The sequence below is a fragment of the Triticum urartu genome, chromosome 1A (assembly GCF_056163025.1).
Source record: "Triticum urartu cultivar PI428250 chromosome 1A, HENAU_Tu73, whole genome shotgun sequence".
In the NCBI taxonomy this organism is placed as follows: Eukaryota; Viridiplantae; Streptophyta; class Magnoliopsida; order Poales; family Poaceae; genus Triticum; species Triticum urartu.
The window spans coordinates 385,608,378-385,624,627 of record NC_141873.1 but is presented as its reverse complement, the minus strand read 5'-3'; positions in this window follow the sequence as shown (position 1 = coordinate 385,624,627).

The window sequence follows — 16,250 nt, the reverse complement described above, 5'->3', positions numbered from 1 at the left end:
GTTGTTGTATACTCAATTCCGCACAATTCCACCAAAGCGATCATTAAAAAGACACTTGAGGAGGTGGTGGCGGCGGACACAAGTTTGCTGTCCAGAAAAACAGCACGGTCGCCCGAGGGCAATGTTGACGTTGAGCCCCCGGCCTCCCTGGATGATTTCTCCATGATCTTGATAGAGATCGGAGTTGATGTTTATAAAGGCCCTCATCCGAACATGACGATCGGAGGTAGGGCGCAGTCCTTGGTCAAACCAAGGTGACCAGTCGAGCTGGTGACGAAGATGCCGAAGTCGTAGTTGATTTGCACGCAAGCCATCAACCTTTTGCCGAACACACAGCGAAACTCTCAATGAAAGCATCAATGTCGGTGTCAAAACCGACGGATCTCGGGTAGGGGGTCCCGAACTGTGCGTCTAAGGCGGGTGGTAACAGGAGGCAGGGGACACGATGTTTTACCCAGGTTCGGGCCCTCTTGATGGAGGTAAAACCCTACGTCCTACTTGATTGATATTGATGATATGAGTATTATAAGAGTTGATCTACCACGAGATCGTAGAGGCTAAACCCTAGAAGCTAGCATATGGTATGATTGTTGTATATGATATATGGACTAGCCTGGCCTCGGCTTATATAATGCACCAGAGGCCTAGGATAACAAGAGTCCTAGCCGAATACGCCGGTGGGGAGGAGTCCTTGTCTTGATCATCAAGTCTTGTGGAATCTTTCATGTATGTGACACCTGTCGGAACTGGCCCATTAGTATACGGCCATGGGGGTCCTCGGCCCAATCTAACAGATCGGGAGACGACGTGGTGAGTACCCCCTAGTCCAGGACACCGTCAGTCACAAACAGCCCTAGAGTTCGTACTATAATAACACCTTAAGACACAAATCAACCAAACCCCTAATGTCACCTAGATACTCCAATGTCACCTCAAGTATCCGTGGGCATGATTATGCGATATACGTCACACAATCTCATATTCATCTATTCAACCAACACATAGAACCTCAAAGAGTGCCCCAAAGTTTCTACCGGAGAATCATGACGAAAACGTGTGCCAACCCCTATGCATAGGTTCATGGGCGGAACCCGCAAGTTGATCACCAAAACATACATCAAGTGAATCACGTGGTATCTCATTGTCACCACAGATATGCACGACAAGACATACATCAAGTGTTCTCAAATCTTTAAAGACTCAATCCGATAAGATAACTTCAAAGGGGAAACTCAATTCATTACAAGAGAGTAGGGGGGAGAAAACATCATAGGATCCAACTATAATAGAAAAGCTCGCGATACATCAAGATCGTATCACCTCAAGAACACGAGAGAGAGAGAGAGAGATCAAACACATAGCTACTGGTACATACCCTCAGCCCCGAGGGAGAACTACTCCCTCCTCGTCATGGAGAGCACCGGGATGATAAAGATGGACACCGGAGAAGGATTGCCCCCTCCGGCAGGGTGCCAGAACGGGTCTAGATTGGTTTTCGGTGGCTATGGAGGCTTCTGGCGGCGGAACTCCCGATCTATTGTGTTCACGGATGTTTTTAGGGTATATGGAGATATATAGGCGGAAGAAGTACGTCAGGGGGGCACAAGGGGCCCATGAGGGTGGAGGGCGCGCCTAGGGGGGTGGGTCCACACCGGTATCAAATACCCAGGAGCTACTACGAGTACTGGTAAGGTACACATCAATTATATGTATATCACATATACCTTTCGTGATGCCGGCCTTCTTGTCCGCTAAGTATTTGGGGCAGTTCCGCTTCCAGTGACCACTTCCCTTGCAATAAAAACACTCAGTCTCGGGCTTGGGCCCATTCTTTGGCTTCTTCCTGGCAGCTTTCTTACCGGGCGCGACAACTCCCATGCTGTCCTTCTTGAAGTTCTTCTTACCCTTGTCTTTCTTGAACTTAGTGGTTTTATTCACCATCAACACTTGATGTTCCTTTTTGACTTCTACCTCTGCTGATTTTAGCATTGAATATACCTCAGGAATGGTCTTTTCCATCCCCTGCATATTGAAGTTCATCACAAAGCTCTTGTAGCTCGGTGGAAGCGACTGAAGGATTCTGTCAATGACCGCGTCATCCGGGAGATTAACTCCCAGCTGAGTCAAGCGGTCATGCAACCCAGACATTCTGAGTATGTGCTCACTAATAGAACTATTTTCCTCCATCTTACAACTGAAGAATTTGTCAGAGACTTCATATCTCTCGACCCGGGCATGAGCTTGGAAAACCATTTTCAGCTCTTCGAACATCTCATATGCTCCGTGTCGCTCAAAACGCTTTTGGAGCCCTAGTTCTAAGCTGTAAAGCATGCCGCACTGAACAAGGGAGTAATCATCAACACGTGTCTGCCAAGCGTTCATAACGTCTTGTTCTGCAGGGAAAGCAGGTGCTTCACCTAGCGGTGCTCGTAGGACATAATCTTTCTTGGCAGCTATGAGGATGATCCTCAGGTTTCGGACCCAGCCCGTATAGTTGCTGCCATCGTCTTTCAGCTTGGTTTTCTCTAGGAACGCGTTGAAGTTGAGGACAACGTTGGCCATTTGATCTACAAGACATATTGTAAAGATTTTAGACTAAGTTCATGATAATTAAGTTCATCTAATCAAATTATTTAATGAACTCCCACTCAGATAGACATCCCTCCAGTCATCTAAGTATAACATGATCCGAGTTAACTAGGCCGTGTCCGATCATCACGTGAGACGGACTAGTCAACATCGGTGAACATCTTCATGTTGATCGTATCTTCTATACGACTCATGCTCGACCTTTCGGTCTTCTGTGTTCCGAGGCCATGTCTGTACATGCTAGGCTCGTCAAGTCAACCTAAGTGTTTGCATGTGTAAATCTGTCTTACACCCGTTGTATGTGAACGTTGGAATCTATCACACCCGATCATCACGTGGTGCTTCGAAACAACGAACTGTCGCAACGGCGCATAGTTAGGGGGAACACTTTCTTCAAATTATTATGAGGGATCATCTTATTTACTACCGTCGTTCTAAGTAAACAAGATGCAAAAACATGATAAACATCACATGCAATCAAATAATAGCGACATGATATGGCCAATATCATATAGCTCCTTTGATCTCCATCTTGGGCTCCATGATCATCTTGTCACCGGCATGACACCATGATCTCCATCATCGTGTCTCCATGAAGTTGCTCGCCAACTATTACTTCTACTACTATGGCTAACACGTTTAGCAATAAAGTAAAGTAATTTACATGGCATTTCTCAATGACACGCAGGTCATACAAAAATAAAGACAACTCCTATGGCTCCTGCCGGTTGTCATACTCATCGACATGCAAGTCGTGATTCCTATTACAAGAACATGATCTCATACATCACATATATATCATTCATCATTCATCACAACTTTGGCCATATCACATCACATGACACTTGCTGCAAAAAACAAGTTAGACGTCCTCTAATTGTTGTTGCAAGTTTTACGTGGCTGCAATAGGGTTCTAGCAAGAATGTTTTATTACCTACGCCAAAACCACAACGTGAATTGCCAATTTCTATTTACCCTTCATAAGGACCCTGTTCATCGAATCCGATCCGACTAAAGTGGGAGAGACAGACACCCGCCAGCCACCTTATGCAACTTGTGCATGTCAGTCGGTGGAACCGGTCTCACGTAAGCGTACGTGTAAGGTTGGTCCGGGCCGCTTCATCCCACAATATCTACCATCCCGCAATATCTACCATCCCGCAAGGATCTCAAGGATAATATCTACCAGATTTGTGAGCGTCGAGATGAACACTGGGAGATGATCAGCACCAGGAAGGATAGGTCAATCGCAGCTTTTATCCAGGAGTTAAACCAGCACATTCGACGACAGGAGAACCAGATGTGCGCCGACATGATAGATCTGAAGAAGGCTAAGACTAGAATCAAGGAACTGGAGGAAGAACTCAAGGCTACACGTGAAGATTATGAAGAGGAAATTGAAGTATTGGTGAAGAAGAATGACGACCTGATCAAGAAGATTGGAATATTTATGGGAGGCCCTACACCAGTAGATGAAGACGAAGAACCCACGGAGATTAGCCCGAAAGACTACATCATCATCGACGGCACCGACTCGGAACCAGATAGTAGCGATGATGACTATGTTGATGAAGCTGGAGCAGATATCATGGAGTCAACGACCGAAGAATATTTCTAGTAGACCACCTCATCAGTAGTAGTAGTCCACCATGTAAATATAGTAGTCCGAGCACTTTTGCAATAGATAGATCGATTGTATGCCCTTGTTTGATTGATTGAAGTGAATTGTTTACTTTTGCCACATGTGCATATGGGTAGTGTTTTGTCTTTAGACCCCCTCTATTCTTACATCTCATCTTTTCTAAACCCTCAGATGCCTCCGAGACGTGACCCCGGATTTGCCTTTCCACCGGAGCTCACCCAGTTGATCTAGCAGCAGAACACACTGATGCAGTTGCTAGTCCAGAATCAGAATTAGGGGAACAACAACAATAACCCACCACCACCTGTTGACCACTTAGCCCGTTTTCTTAGGCTGAATCCGCCGGTGTTTCCAGTAGCACCGAGCCGATAGTAGCAGATGATTGGCTCCGCAAGACAGCTAGGGAGTTGACCACAGCAGGATGCACAGATGCGGAGAAGGTGAAGTTTGCCGCACATCAGTTAGAAGGACCCGCAGCATCATGGTGGGAGAATTTCACAGCCACTTTCCTAGTTGACACTGTCACATAGGACCAGTTTCAGCGGGCTTTTCGTACTGCCCATGTTTCAGCAGGAGCTATGGCCATGAAACTTGTGCCAAGGAGGAAGGACAGTTGGCCAGTATGTGGAGGAATTTAGTAAGCTAGCACGTTATGCACCAGATGACGTCGCCACGGATGCAGCGAAGCAGGAGAAGTTTTTAGAAGGACTGAATGGTGAGTTGAGCATGCAGTTGATGGTAGCCACCTTCAACAACTACCAGGAGTTGGTAGATCGTGCTCTTATGATTGAAGGGAAGCAGCAGCAAATTGAGAATCGCAAGAGGAAGTATGGACAAGGAAAGTACAATTCAGGAGCTCAGTAGAAGCCATGTTTTACCCCTAGACCGGGAGGACATTTTCAGCATACCCATGGAGGAGGAAGCTCGCACAATCACAATGGCACCAAGAATGGTAATGGGAATGGAGGAAGCAACGGCCAGAACTGCACCAACCCCTCAACCCCAGCCAAGAAGGACCTAAGCCAAGTCACTTGCTTTAAGAGTTCGAAGATAGGACATTATGCCAATGAATGTCCTGAATTACAAAATGGAAATAGCAATGGAAGTTCTGGGAAGAAGCCAAACCCTTTTAATAGGGGACAGGTGAACCATGTTAGCGTGGAGGAGGTTGAAGCTCAGCCCGATGCAGTAATAGGTAAGTTTTTGGTTAAGTCATTTACTGCACTCGTTCTTTTTGATACTGGCGCATCGCATTCATACATCTCAAGGGGATTTGTGGATAAGTATAACCTACCAACCCAAGCCCTTAGGTCACCCATGTTAGTAACCTCGCCCGGAGTAGAGTATGTGACTAGTCTATGGTGTGATCGGTTACCATTAAGGATTGGTAACTATGTTTTTCCCTCAGACCTAATAGTATTGGAATCTCAAGGATTGGATGTGATATTAGGCATGGATTGGTTATCAAAGTATGAAGGGAATATTGAGTGTGCTAGTAAGTCAATTTTTCTTACCACACCAGAAGGGAGAAGGATCAAGTATGTATCCCGGCATGTGCCAAAGAGGACTCAAGTAAATTTCCTAACAGGAGTTGTGCAGGAGGAAGTACCAGTGGTAAGAGATTTCCCTGATGTATTTCCAGAGGAGTTGCCAGGCATGCCACCGGATAGAGATATTGAGTTTTTGATAGAGCTATTGCCAGGCACAGGTCCAATATCAAAGAGACCATATAGGATGCCAGCAAAGGATTTGGTGGAAATTAAGAAGCAAATTAAGGAGTTACTGGATAAGGGATATATTCTCCCAAGTTCTTCGCCTTGGGGATCGCCAGTACTTCTAGTGGAGAAGAAGGATGGATCATTAAGGATGGTTGTTGATTATCGAGGATTGAATGAAGTAACGATCAAGAACAAGTACCCACTACCAATGATCAATGATCTGTTTGATCGATTGCAAGGAGCTAAGGTATTTTCCAAGATCGATCTGCGATCAGGATACCACCAGTTGAAGATTTGAGAACAGGATATTCCGAAGACAGCTTTTACCACCAGATATGGGCTGTATGAGTATACCGTTATGTCATTTGGTCTGACTAATGCACCTGCCTATTTTATGAACATGATGAAGAAAGTGTTTATGGAGTTTTTGGATAAGTTCGTCGTAGTGTTCATTGATGATATCCTGGTTTATTCGAAGAATGAAGAGGAACATAAGGAGCATTTGCGTTTGGTACTTGGAAAGCTCGGAGAACATCAATTATATGCCAAGTTCAGCAAATGTGAGTTTTGGGTGAAGGAAGTAGGATTCCTCGGACATGTTATATCTGGAGAAGGTATAGCAGTAGATCCCGCTAAAGTTGAAACCGTGACCAAGTGGGAAGTCCCAACAACAGTTGGAGAGATCCGGAGTTTTCTAGGACTCACAGGATACTACCGGAGATTTATTGAGAATTTCTCAAAGATTGCGAAGCCTATGACTGAGTTATTGAAGAAGGATACCAAGTTCATATGGACAGAGGAATGTGAGGCTAGTTTCCAGGAGTTGAAGAAACATTTGGTTACTTCACCAGTATTGATCTTGCCAGACCAGACCAAGGATTGTGAGGTGTATTGCGACGCTTCACGTCGAGGACTTGGCGCAGTGCTTATGCAGAAAAGGAGAGTTGTTTCATATGCCTCAAGACAACTGAAGCCTCATGAGTTGAATTATGCTACGCATGATTTGGAGTTAGCAGCCGTAGTGCATGCATTGAAAACATGGAGACATTTTCTGATTGGAAATCATTGTGAGGTGTACACAGATCATAAGAGTTTGAAGTACATTTTCACACAGAAGGAGTTAAATCTCAGACAAAGGAGATGGTTGGAGCTTATCAAGGATTATGATATGAAATTGCATTATCATCCTGGAAAGGCTAATGTAGTAGTAGACGCATTAAGCCGCAAGAGCCATGTCAATACGTTAATGACGGGAGAAATACCAAGGGAGTTAGCCGAAAATCTTCGTGAACTATGTTTGGAAATAGTTCCGAAAGGCTATGTAGCAGCATTGAAGATTCAGTCAACTTTGATGGATAGAATCAGAGAAGCTCAGAAAACTGACAAAGAGATTGCCACTATAAAGGAGAAACTGAGCAAAGGAAAAGCTAAAGGATTTCGTGAGGATGAGCACGACACCCTGTGGTTTGAAGACCGCGTTTATGTGCCCAAGGACCCGGAGATCAGGAAGTTGATTTTGCAAGAGGCACACGACTCACCGTATTCAATTCACCCAGGAAATACCAAGATGTATGTAGATTTGAAGGATATTTTCTGGTGGACCGGAATGAAGAAGGATATAGCGGAGTATGTAGCAGTTTGTGATGTATGTCAGAGAGTAAAGGCAGAGCATCAGAAGCCAGCAGGATTGTTACAACCATTGCCGATACCCGAATGGAAGTGGGATAAGTTAGGCATGGATTTTATCACGGGATTGCCCAGGACTCGTTCAGGCTATGACTCGATTTCGGTTGTAGTTGATCGATTGACGAAAGTAGCTCATTTCATCCCAGTAAAGACCACTTACACCAGTGCTAAGTTGGCAAAGATATACATGACCAGGATCGTAAGTTTGCATGGAGTTCCAAGGAGTATCGTATCAGATAGAGGAACCCAGTTTACCTCAAAGTTCTGGAAGCAGTTGCACAAAACTTTGGGAACCAGGCTAGAATTCAGTACAACTTTTCGTCCACAGATAGATGGACAGACCGAGAGAGTCAATCAAATTTTGGAGGATATGCTGAGAGCTTGTGCACTAGATTACGGCTCTAGTTGGGACGATAATTTGCCATATGCAGAGTTCTCTTACAACAACAGTTACCAAACCAGTTTGAAGATGGCCACTTTCGAAGCTTTGTACGGAAGGAGGTGTAGGACACCGTTGTCATGGGACGAAGTTGGAGACCGCCAGTTGTTTGGACCTGACTTGATTAAAGAGTCTGAACAGAAGGTGAAGTTGATTCGCGATAGGCTCAAGGTAGCCCAGTCCAGACAGAAGAGTTATGCGGATTCTAAACGCAAGGAGACAGTTTATGAAGTTGGGGATAGAGCTTATCTTCGAGTATCTCCACTTCGAGGAACAAAGCATTTTGGAGTAAAAGGGAAGTTAGCGCCATGATTTGTAGGACCATATTGAGTTTTGGAGCGTATGGGAGAAGTGGCCTACAAGTTGGAATTGCCTGAAGGATTGTCAGGAGTTCATGATGTGTTCCACGTTTCCCAGTTGAAGAAGTGTCACGCGGAGATGGCTGACATACTGTTGAGAGACACAGTGCCTTTGGAAACTATTCAGTTGGATAACGATTTGACCTACGAGGAGAAACCAGTCAAGATTCTCGAGTTTGCCAACCGAGTTACTCGTAGCAAGGTTATCAAGTTTTGCAAAGTTCAGTGGAGCCACCACACGGAGGATGAAGCCACCTGGGAGCGAGAGGAAGATTTGCTCAAGGACCACCCTCACCTATTTTCTAGCCAACCCGAATCTCGAGGGCGAGATTCATCTTAAGGGGGGTAGGTTTGTAACATCCCAAATTTTCAATTTGGAATGTTATACACTAGATCATCATGCATATCATATTTTATTTTGCATTTTGGTTGATCCTAGAAATTCTACGCAACTCAATGACCCACGGAGAGAGTTGGGGATTTCGTTATTTTCATATTTGAGTTTTCTCAAATTTTGAGAATAGGATCATTTGATTTTATTTATTTTATCACCAATTATTTCTATTACAAAAATATGAGAGAGGGAATAAAATGACTTTCCCAAAATAAAGAAATATTAAGGATTTAATAATAAAATCAAATAAGATTTTATTTCGGAGTTTTTCGGTGTTTTATTTGAATTTAGGAAAAAGTGCTTTTTTCAAAATTGCATTTAGGGCCCAAATAAATGTCCACCTTGTGCGGCTTGATTTTAGAAGCCCGTGAAAATTTATTTAGGAATTGTGGGAGTCCGTTTAGTATTTCTTTTTATTTTTCTTCCAAGCGGAATAAATTAAAAAAAACGAACCGACTTCGGGCCGTACCCGAGCGGGACACCGCCCGGGGGCAGCCTTTAAATAGCGTCGCCCCGAGCTGCCCCAGCCCATCAGCCCCGCCTCGATCCGTGCGCGCCGCCGGAGCCGCCGCCGACGATCCCACCGCCCGAGGTTCGTCGCGTCTCGTTTTCCGTGCCGAAAAAAAGAGGAAAAAAGGAAAAAAATATTCGGCGTTCGTCGTTTTTCTTTTTCTCGGATTAAATCCGCGATTTTTCTGATCGCGATTCCTGACCCGATTTTCGTTTTAGTATAACTTTTCGCTCGTTTATCGGAATCAGGCGATTCAAGCGCCCAGGGATTCGTCTCGAAACCTTTTATCCGTTTAACCAACTTAAACAAGATTTTTCTACTGTAAAATTTTCCCTAGATCCAGATTACTAGAACGAAGTTGTTTTTTTCGTCGTTCGTCTTTCATTGCTTCATTCAATTTGATTCTTTTTGCCAACCGGAGTTCTTAAGTTGAACCTTCTGGTTAGATCTCTTATTTGAGTTTTACCTATGCATTAGATGAGTACTTATTGTATGCTTGTTTGTTTGTCTGCGATAGAATACCCGGAGTGCGCCGCCTGTTACTTCGAATCGTTAGGTTTCGCGAATCATCAGCAAGGCAAGTAACACTTTGATCATACCTTTTCTACTACCCAGTTTTATTGCATTAGATCAATCCTCACACATTGCATGATTAGGATCTAATTAAATTGTGGGATGGGGAGTAGATGAGGTAGTACCTATTACCTATTTATTATCAAACCTTTGGGAGTTACTTCTACGTTTGCTTATTATGCCATGCTATGCTAGTAGACGTGGATTGGGTGAGTGAAATCCATGACAGATGTGAGACTGTTAACTAATGGTTTATCTAAGGTGGCAACTTAAACACACATCTGGGTGGATTGAGGCACCTGGGTATTCCAGGACTTGCCTGTTTTCTTTTGGACCGCCACCCAGGCTCAAAGGGATCATGAGACTATTCATACTAGAAACTTCCGTGTGCAGCCACAAGCTATTATGGGCTCTAGCATAGTTGACTAAGTTGTGCGAACTCTTACAGTGGTAGACTAGCAGATGTAGGGGATGTAGGTGGTACGGTCTACCCGATCGTAAGGTGCTAGCGCTTCTGAAAGACTATGTCTCGGTCATCCGTCTTCTCAAACACCCTGTAGTGCGAGAAACCAAACGGAGGCGATCGAGTCTTGTGGGGAAAAGTGCGCAAACCTCTGCAGAGTGTAATAAACTAATCATGGTTAGCCGTGTCCCCGGTTATGGACATCTTGAGTATATAGTACCTGGATTTTCATGTGATTCTCAACATGTTACTCTAAATTAATTCTGTTGGGTTATGTTTAATGATGATGCTTAATTGGGATTGAGAATGCTGTCAACCATTCTCAATGTTTAACAACCACCATGATAGTAATTAAATTTATTCCTTTGAAGGAGGGAAAAATTGGCTTTACGAAAAACTGTAACCATAGAGCTTTCCACCAGCCAAATATGCATATAGTATAGCTGTTTCATTCCATTACTCTCTATGTGTTACCTTGCCAGCATATTCATGTGCTGACCCGTTTTCGGGCTGCAACGTTAATGTTGCAGACTTTTCAGATGACGATTAAGGAGTTTTTAGGTCGTGGTCCTATACTCAGTGATGCCGTTGGAGTTGATGGACTCACTTATGTTCCAAGCCTTCCGCTGTTATCGTTATTAGATGGCCTTAGGCCATATTTATTGTAATAAGTTCTCTTCTGAGACACTCGATGTAATAAGTGTGTGATTGCTACTCTGCTATAAATCCTCCGAGTACTGTGTGGTGTCAGCATTACAGATCCAGGGATGACACCGGAGCACAGAGATCGGACTGTTTGAGGTCTGGTCGCTACAGGGAGCCTACGCAAAAGTCAACATACCAAGTACCCATCACAATCCCGATCTCTCGCATTACATTATTTTCCATTTGCCTCTCGTTTTCCTCTCCCCCCAATTCACCCTTGTCGTTTTATTCGCCCTCTCTCTCTATCCTCCCTCTCTGTTTGCCTCTTTTTGTCCGCTTGCTTTTTCTTTGCCCGTGTGTTAGATTGCTTGTTTGTCGCGATGGCTCAAGATCCTACCAAATTGTGTGACTTCACCAATACCAATAATAATGATTTCCTTAGCACTCCGATTGCTCCTCTTACTGATGCTGAATCTTGTGAAATTAATATTGCTTTGTTGAATCTTGTTATGAAAGATCAATTCGCCGGCCTTCCTAGTGAAGATGCCGCTACTCATCTGAATAGCTTCATTGATTTATGTGATATGCAAAAGAAAAAAGATGTCAATAATGATGTCGTTAAATTGAAGCTATTTCCTTTTTCTCTTAGAGATCGTGCTAAAGCTTGGTTTTCGTCTTTGCCTAAGAATAGTATTGATTCATGGAACAAATGCAAAGATGCTTTTATCTCTAAGTATTTTCCTCCCGCTAAGATCATCTCTCTTATAAACGATATAATGAACTTTAAACAACTTGATCATGAACATGTTGCACAAGCTTGGGAGAGAATGAAATTAATGATACGTAATTTCCCTACTCATGGTTTGAATTTGTGGATGATTATACAAAAATTTTATGCCGGATTGAATTTTGCTTCTAGAAATCTTTTAGATTCGGCCGTGGGAGGCACTTTTATGGAAATCACTTTGGGAGATTCTACTAAACTCCTAGATAATACTATGGTTAATTATTCTCAATGGCATACTGAAAGAACTTCTAATAAAAAAAGTGCATGCGATAGAAGAAATTAATGTGTTGAGTGGAAAGCTGGATGAGCTTATGAAATTATTTGCTACTAAGAGTGTTTCTTCTGATCCTAATGATATACCTTTGTCTACTTTGATTGAGAATAACAATGAATCTATTGATGTGAATTTTGTTGGTAGGAATAATTTTGGTAACAACGCTTATAGAGGGAATTTTAATCCTAGGCCATATCCTAGTAATCCTTCTAATAATTATGGGAATTCCTACAACAACTCTTATGGAAATTATAATAAGATGCCCTCTGATTTTGAATCTAATATTAAAGAATTTATTTCTTCGCAAAAGAATTCTAATGCTGTGATTGAAGAAAAATTGCTTAAGATTGATGATTTGGCTAGGGACATTGATAGAATTGCTCTTGATGTTGATGCTTTGAAACTTAGATCTATTCCACGTAAGCACGATATTAATGAGTCTCTAAAATCCATGAGAATTTCAATTGATGAGTGTAAAGAAAGAACCGCTAGGATGCGTGCTTCCAAAGATGCCTTTATTAAAGCGTGTTCTTCTAATTCTTATGAAAATCAAGATGAAGATCTAAAAGTTATTGATGTGTCTCCTATTAAATCTTTATTTTGCAATATGAATCTTGATGAAATTGAATATGATCTTCCTTTACCTAGAAGGCGTTCTAAAAATTCGGAGTGTTTATATCTTAATGATGAAATTGATGAAAGTGGGATGGAAAGAAATAAAAATCTAGATGTTGCTAAACCCACTATATTGGATTTCAAGGAATTTAATTATGAAAATTGCTCTTTGATTGATTGTATTTCCTTGTTGCAACCCGTGCTAAATTCTCCACATGCTTATAGTTGAAATAAAGCCTTCACCGAACATATTGTTGATGCCTTGATGCAATCTTATGAAGAAAAACTTGAGTTGAAAGTTTCTATCCCTAGAAAACTCTATGATGAGTGGAAACAACTATTAAAATTAAAATTAAAGATCATGAGTTTTATGCTTTGTGTGATTTGGGTGCTAGTGTCTCTACTATTCCCAATACTTTGTGTGATTTACTAGATTTCCGTAATTTTGATGATTGCTCTCTAAACTTGCATCTTGCGGATTCCACTATCAAGAAACCTATGGGAAGAATTAATGATGTTCTTATTGTTGCAAATAGGAATTATGTGCCCGTAGATTTCATTGTTCTTTATATAGATTGCAATCCTTCTTGCCCTATTATTCTTGGTAGACCTTTCCTTATAACGGTTGGTGCGATTATTGATATGAAGGAAGGGAATATTAGATTTCAATGTCCATTAAAAAAGGGCATGGAACACTTTCCAAGAAAGAAAATAAAATTACCTTATGAAACTATCATGATAGCCACTTATGGATTACCTACCAAAGATGGCAATACCTAGATCTATTCTTGCTCGTTATGCCTAGCTAGGGGCGTTAAACGATAGCGCTTGTTGGGAGGCAACCCAATTTTATTTTTATTCCTTGATTTTTGCTCATGTTTAGTAATAAATAAATTATGTAGCCTATGTTTTTGTTGTTTTTTTTGTGTTTAATTAGTGTTTGTGCCAAATAGGACCGTTGGGAAGACTTGGGGAAAGTCTTGTTGAACTTGCTGTAAAAAACAGAAACTTTAGCGCTCACGAGAACTGCTGTCATTTTTATTTGAAGAGTGATATTTAGTTAATTCTTTTTGCATATGATTAATAGATAAATTCCTCACGTCCAGAAATTTATTTTAGAATTTTTGGGGTTCCATATTTTTCTCTAGCTACAGATTACTACAGACTGTTCTGTTTTTGACAGATTATGTTTTTCGTGTGTTGTTTGCTTATTTTGATGAATCTATGGCTAGTAAAATAGTTTATAATCCATAGAGAAGTTGGAATACAGTAGGTTTAACACCAATATAAATAAATAATGAGTTCATTACAGTACCTCGAAGTGGTCTTTTGTTTTCTTTCACTAACGGAGCTCACGAGTTTTCTATCTTGAGTTTTGTGTTGTGAAGTTTTCAAGTTTTGGGTGAATTCTTTTGATGGATCATGGAACAAGGAGTGGCAAGAGCCTAATCTTGGGGATGCCCATGGCACCCCCAAGATAATCCAAGGACACCAAAAAGTCAAAGCTTGGGGATGCCCCGGAAGGCATCCCCTCTTTTTGTCCACTTCCATCGGTAATTTACTTGGAGCTATATTTTTATTCACCAACATGATATGTGTTTTGCTTGGAGCGTCTTGTATTATTTGTGTCTTTGTTTGTTAGTATGCCACAATCATCCTTGTTGTACACACCTTTTGAGAGATCCATACATGAATTAAAATTTGATAGAATACTCTATGTGCTTCACTTATATCCTTTGAGCTAGATAATTTTGCTCTATGTGCTTCACTTATATCTTTTGAGCTAGATAATTTTTCTCTATGTGCTTCACTTATATCTTTTGAGCGTTATAATTTTGCTCTATGTGCTTCACTTAGATCTTTTAAAGCACGGTGGTGGATTTGTTTTAAAGAAACTATTGATCTCCCATGCTTCACTTAAATTAATTCGAGAGTCTCTTAATAGCATGGTAATTTTCCTAATAATAATATGCTTGGTATTCAAGATTTGTGAAACTTTCTTTTGAGTGTGTTGAATACTAAGAAAAGATTGAAGCATGATAATTGTTTTGAGATATGGAGGTGAGAATATTAAAGTCATGCTAGTTGAGTAGTTGTGAATTTAAAGAATACTTGTGTTGAAGTTTGTGATTCCCGTAGCATGCACGTATGGTGAACCGTTATGTGATGAAGTCGGAGCATGATTTATTTATTGATTGTCTTCCTTATGAGTGGCGGTCGGGGACGAGCGATGGTCTTTTCCTACCAATCTATCCCCCTAGGAGCATGCGCGTAATACTTTGCTTTGATAACTTCTAAATTTTTGCAACAAGTATATGAGTTCTTTATGACTAATGTTGAGTCCATGGATTATACGCACTCCCACCCTTCCACCCTTGCTAGCCTCTCTAATACCGCACAACTTTCGCCGGTATCATACACCTACCATATACCTTCCTCAAAACATCCACCATACCTACCTATTATGGCATTTCCATAGCCATTCCGAGATATATTGCCATGCAACTTTCCACCATCTAGTTCATCATGACACATCCATCATTGTCATACTGCTTAGCATGATCATGTAGTTGACATAGTGTTTGTGGCAAAGCCACCGTTCATAATTCTTTCATACTTGTCACTCTTGATTCATTGCATATCCCGGTACACCGCCGGAGGCATTCATATAGAGTCATACTTTGTTTTAGTATCGAGTTGTAATAATTGAGTTGTAAATAAATAGAAGTGTGATGATCATCATTCAATAGAGCATTGTCCAAAAAAAGGGAGAAAGGCCAAAGAAAAAAAGAAGGCCCAAAAAATAAATAAATAAAAAAGGGGCAATGCTACTATCCTTTTTTCCACACTTGTGCTTCAAAATAGCACCATGATATAGCGAGTCTCATATATTGTGCTTCAAAGTAGCACCATGTTCTTCATATAGAGAGTCTCATATGTTGTCACTTTCATATACTAGTGGGAATTTTACGTTATAGAACTTGGCTTGCATATTCCAATGATGGGCTTCCTCAAATTGCCCTAGGTCTTTGTGAGCAAGCAAGTTGGATGCACACCCACTAGTTTCTTTTGTTGAGCTTTCATACATTTATAGCTCTAGTGCATCCGTTGCATGGCAATCCCTACTCACTCACATTGATATCTATCGATGGGCATCTCCATAGCCCGTTGATACGCCTAGTTGATGTGAGACTATCTTCTCCTTTTTGTCTTCTCCACAACCACCATTCTATTCCACCTATAGTGCTATATCCATGGCTCACGCTCATGTATTGCGTGAAGATTGAAAAAGTTTTGAAAAAGTTAAGAGTATGAAACAATTGCTTGGCTTGTCATTGGGGTTGTGCATGATTTAAATACTTTGTGTGGGGAAGATGGAGCATAGCCAGACTATATGATTTTGTAGGGATAACTTTCTTTGGCCATGTTATTTTGAGAAGACATAATTGCTTTGTTAGTATGCTTGAAGTATTATTATTTTCTATGTCAATATAAACTTTTGTCTTGAATCTTTGTAATCTGAATATTCATACCACAATTAAGAAGATTTGCATT